At 44.5% G+C, this 5,514-nt stretch overlaps 1 pseudogene across 1 annotated transcript; it reads left to right on the plus strand.

Moving 5' to 3' along the window:
• Nucleotides 1-296: 296 nt before the first annotated feature.
• On the plus strand, nucleotides 297-1,086 carry LOC311620856 (large ribosomal subunit protein uL11m-like; annotated as a pseudogene). The gene has a single exon. The product of its transcript is annotated as a large ribosomal subunit protein uL11m-like (transcript).
• The last annotated feature ends 4,428 nt before the right edge of the window (nucleotides 1,087-5,514 follow it).

Consider the following 5,514-nt stretch of genomic DNA (forward strand, 5'->3'; position numbering starts at 1 on the left):
AATTTTGCATACTCACTCCTGATTGGCTGGTGGGCATCCTGAAGGTACAGTCAATAGTCTAGATGTGGTATCTCACAACTGACAGAATGGCTACCATCAACAAATCAACAAACAACAAGAGTTGGTGAGGATGTGGAGAAATGGGAACCCTAGTACACTGCTGGAGGGAATGCAGACTGGTACAGCCACTATGAAGAATAGTGTGTGTTTCCTCAAAAAATTAAAAATGAAATTAAAAAATCATTTGATCCAGGACACGAGATGGCGGTGCCCAGAGCGGTCTGTCTTGCTGCTGTCAACCCGAGGTGAACGAACGAAGGCAGTGAACCCCGCGTCATGTCGAAGCTAATCCGGGCCACTCGGGTGGCCAAGAAGCCCAAGGTCGGCGACGTGATTCGGACCATAGTGCGAGTGGGCCAGGCCATGCCGCGCCCCCGCTGGGCCCGGTCCTGGGTCAGTGAGGCGTTTCCATCAACCAGTTCTGCAAGGAGTTCAACGAGAAGAGGAAGGACATCAAAGAAGGCATCCCTCTGCCCACCAAGATCTTTATGAAGCCTGACAGGACGTTTGAAATCAAGATAGGACAACCCACTGCGACCTACTTCCTGAAGGCAGCTGCCGGGATTGAAAAAGGGGCCCGGCAGACAGGGAAGAAGGTGGCAGGCCTGCTGTCCTTGAAGCACGTGTATGAGATCGCTTGTGTTAAAGCTCAGGACGAGGCCTTCACCCTGCGGGACATGCCCCTGGCCGCTGTCGTCTGCTCCCTCATCTGCTCTGCCCGCTCCCTGGGCATTCGAGTGGTGAAGAACCTCAGTGCGGAAGAGCTGGCCACTTTCCAGAAGGAGCGAGCCTTATTCTTGGCGGCTCAGAAAATGGCCGATTTGGTAGTTCAGGCCGAAGCTGCCAAGAAGTGACCCCTGGCCTACACACTCCAGAAATTTGAAGGGAACCGCTGGAAAGGTTGTGCTGAAGGGGAGAGGGGGAGATGACACCAACCTGATCATTATCGCCCTGACTTTAGATTATGTATTTTTACACCTATGGATGTATCACAGGATTCAGCCTAAATAAACATCTTTGTCACCCCCCCCCAAAAAAAAAAAAAAAATCATTTGATCCAGTGATCCCACTTCTAGGAATATATCATAAGAAGCCTGAAACAACAATCAGAAAGAATATATGCAGCCCTATGTTCATAGCAGCACAATTCACAATAGCTAAGATCTGGGAACAGCTCAAGTGCCCGTCATAGACAAGTGGATAAAAAAGCAATAGTACATTTATACATATGGAACACTATACAGCAATGAAAAAGACGGATCTCTTACCCTTTGAGACAGCATGGAGGGACCTGGAGAGTATCATGCTAAGCAAAATAAGCCAGTCAGATAAAGACAAGTAACACAGGATCTTACTCATGTGAAATCTAATGAACATAATAAACTGACAAACAAAATAGATCCAGAGACATGGAATCATGCAACAGACCGATGAATCTCAGAGGAATCTGAGGAGAGGGAGGGAAGAGATTAAACAAAGAACTTATATGTATGTGTGCATAACCCATGGACACAGACAATAGAGCTGGGCAGACCTAGGGAGGGACCGAGAATGGGGAGGAAGGGCCAGTGTGTGTGTGTGTGTGGGGGGGGGGGGGTGAGGGAAGAGGACATCTGTAATACTTTCAACAATAAAAATACAGTTTTCTTAAAAAAACAAAAAAAAACTAAGGTTGTGTTGAGGAGTGAATGTAAACAGGGTGGCTTCTGGGTCCTTGATTTGGCTGAGAGGGAAGGTGGTAACTTTTGCTGAGACAGAGAGCTGAGGGGGAAAAAGAGGAGGAGGGGGAGGAAACAACAGGATTTCCAGTTTGGGCAGGTGAGAGGCAGGTGTCTGTGTGCTGCGGGTGCTGGTGCCAGCTCTACAAGGCCATACCAACAGCCCACCCTTAAAATGGATCATTCATCACTTTTAAAGAGCTAGCATCAGATGAGTTGTCAGGCTTGAAGTTACTATCACTCACAGGCAGCTTTGAGTGAGCTTGGCCAAACCACTTCGCTATCTGAACTTGGATCTGATCACCAGTAAATTTGGGTAAATGACAATTCCTCCCCGCTGTCATTCACAGGGGAGTTTGTGGGCATGAAATGAAATCCATGTATAAAAGTGATGTATGTTTTGTAAAGTGTTAGATACACAGAAGGTACTAGCATTATAACATAGAACATAAATAATAATTCTATGATGAATGATGGATTTTCAATGAGTTTTCTTTTCTTTTCTTCTAAAAATCTCACCCAAGGATATTTTTTAAATGATTTTTAGAAAAAGTGGAAGAGAGAGGGGAAAGGCAGAGAGAAACATTGATCTGAGAGAAACACATCAAATGGTTTCCACCTGCATGAGATCTAACCATGGCCGATGCCAGGGAGGATCCTGCCACCAAAGTACATGCCCTTGACTGGAATCAAATCCAGGACCCTTTGGTCTGTAGGTCAATGCTCTATCCACTGAGCTAGGGCTCAGTGAGTTTTCTTAAAGATAATAAATGTGTGCATTGATCATAATAATGTTACTTGAGTCCTGGAATCTATTTGATGCTTCCCTCTTTTTTTTTTTTTAACTTATTTTATTGATTTTTTACAGAGAGGAAGGGAGAGGGATAGAAAGCCAGAAACATCGATGAGAGAGAAACGTCTATCAGCTGCCTCCTGCACACCCCGCACTGGGGATGTGCCCGCAACCAAAGTAGATGCTCTTGACTGGAATCGAACCCAGGACCTTTCAGTCCGCAGGCCAATGCTCTATCCACTGGCAACCACCATTCTACTTTCTGTTTCTATGAGCTAAACTTTATTTTTCATATGAGGGAAAAAAAATTTCTACTTCACTTAAGCCCTTTTTGGCTTTTTTGTTAAATGCAGCCAATAACCTATACAAAAAAATAACACCTCTCTATGCAGGCTCGACCACTGAGACCCCCACCTATTAGATGGGGGGAGGGTTTCCCACCAGTCCCTTAAAGGGAGGCCCCCATGAGAAGACAGTTTGCATGAGAGATCGTGTCACAGGATGGCAGTGTAAGAAAGCAAGCATCTTCTCAATCTGTGGTCTTCCTTTCCAATGTGCCTACCCCCAGGGCTCACTGTGCACATTTCCTCTATTGCCATGCCTGTGGTCCTATGAGTAGCATTTCTTCTTACCTTGCTCTTTTAATGCCAGCCCAGCAGATTGCTGACTGCATCTAAATACCCTCCATTATCATCAAGGCAAATGGGTGGCTGGACCCCCTTGGCCAGGCAAGTCAACTGGAGCAAATTGATGTTGCGCTGGAGCAAACGGGAGGGCTAACGAGCAATCTGGGCAAGTCTGGGGACCGCTGACGCTGCTCCACGGCTCGGATTTCCAGAGACAGTTTAATGTCAGCGTCAGTGGATTCTACATTGGCAGCCTCCTACCCACCACGTCAACTCCACACCCGCTGACATCTTCCTTTCTTTCAAATTGGCAGCCAGAGCCAGGGAAAACCTAAATTTAACCTCCGGAGAATAGGCCATATGACATTTGTGAGCCTTGCATGTTCGGTTTAAGACTTTGAAAGCTAATTTAGCCATGTGATGCCTCCGTAAGTGATGAGGGTTGATACACCTGAACTTCTGTCATTGTTAGCCACTGCGCTTCATTCTGTCTCTTGAGACTTCATCCCTTAATAACTGCTCTCTTAGGCCCCAGAGGATAGCACTAATGAGTATTTGAAAATGCCAGGTTCTTGGCACCGTGTGCTGATTAAAAAAAAAAAAATTAAATAACACCCATCAGTGTAATGGTCACTCAGTGAGGGGCAGGGGGGATGCATTATGCATAACTTGTCTCATCATTTCCAGCTCTCCCTTGAATTCCCACATTTAAAGTATAAGCAATTAAGTGGCTCCTGGACCAAATCTTAATTAATTCCAGGTACAGTGACCAAGGGCCTGAAATAAAATGCCATATATATATATATATATATATATATATATATATATATATATATATATTTTATGGCATTTATATATTAGCTTTGGAGGGATCAATGATGGCTGCTTGGAGACAAATCTCTCTTCTGAGTCTGGGCTCCCCAGTAGTTTGAAATCTTTGTTGGGAAATGCTGAAATCTACCATATAATATCAGAGACTAAACAAGTCTATGAGATTAATTGTCTTACATTTTCAACATCCAGCACATAGTAGGTGTTCACCAAGTTCTGGTTCAACGGAACACCATTAACCAAGTTTCTGCACTCTGACGTTAGCACCATGGCCTGGTGGATCTGGACATGGGCCTGCTTATTATGTCCAGTTGGTGTACTTGAAACGAGGAGCCTGTTGGTTTGGGGGTTGCTGCACCTAGAAAATGCTATTTTGAGCAGTTAAATATATTTGATTTGATCTTCATGTACTGCTCTAAAAAAAAAAAAAAATCACATTGCCATTCCTCTTTCCTCCTAGCATTTACAATCTTTAAAATGGCAAAGTAATCTTGAGCACAAATGGTAGGGTCTCCATCTGGCAGGCATATGACCACTGTCAGCTATGTGACTGTGAACATTATCAAAGTTTGCCTGTCCATTTAAGCCTTTGCTGGGTATATTGGTTTTTATTTTTCACAATTGCTTAGGTAATGTCAATATCCACCAGTGTCAGAAATGAACCAAAACAAACCCACAGGGCAGGTCCAGCCAGCTCACTTGCACATTGCAAAGGTCATGGCATTGTATATCCAGTTAGTGAAGAATGGCACCTCTTTTTTCTCTGTTCATTTGTATTGGTTATAACATGGTTGTTCTGTGATAGCCCAATACCTTGGGAACATACCAAGAATCTTTTTTATTTTTATAGACATAAATCTCCCCAGTTTAGTAATCCCCCCAAAAGGAGGAGGATGATAAACAGGTGGAGCAGGCAATCAGAGAAGGAAGAACCTCCCATCTCAACAGCAATAAAAAGCCATCAGAAAAAAACAAAACAAAACAGTTTTACTTCCAGTTATATAGAGCACCAAACTCAGGCACAATTTTTCCATAGAGAAAGCATAAATGTGGGATTAGTTTGAAAGAATATCCTCAAAGAAGACATATAGATGGCCAACTTGTACATGAAAAGATGCTCAACATCACTAATCATCAGGAAAATGCAAATCAAAATTACAATGAGATAGTACCTTACGTTAACAATGGCTGTTATAAAAAAGACTAGAGGCCTAGTGCACAAAATGTGTGCCCTGGGGGGAGGGGAAGGTCCTTCAGCCCAGCCTGGCCCTCTCACAGGCTCCGGGGAGCAGGCCTAAGCCACAGTCTGGCCTCCCTCTGTGGGAGGCGAGCAGGCTGATTAGGGGAAGGCACCAGCCCCATCCCCCCGCTGCTGCAGCAACTGCCAGCCACCACAGCCACCAAGGTGTTGTCATCAACACGGACTCCAGTCCCTTCACCATAAAAAAAATGACAACTTTCTTTAGGCATTTTCAAGATGTCTCTT

Source organism: Pipistrellus hanaki (genome assembly GCF_964339955.1).
Source record: "Pipistrellus hanaki genome assembly, chromosome: 4".
NCBI lineage: Eukaryota > Metazoa > Chordata > Mammalia > Chiroptera > Vespertilionidae > Pipistrellus > Pipistrellus hanaki.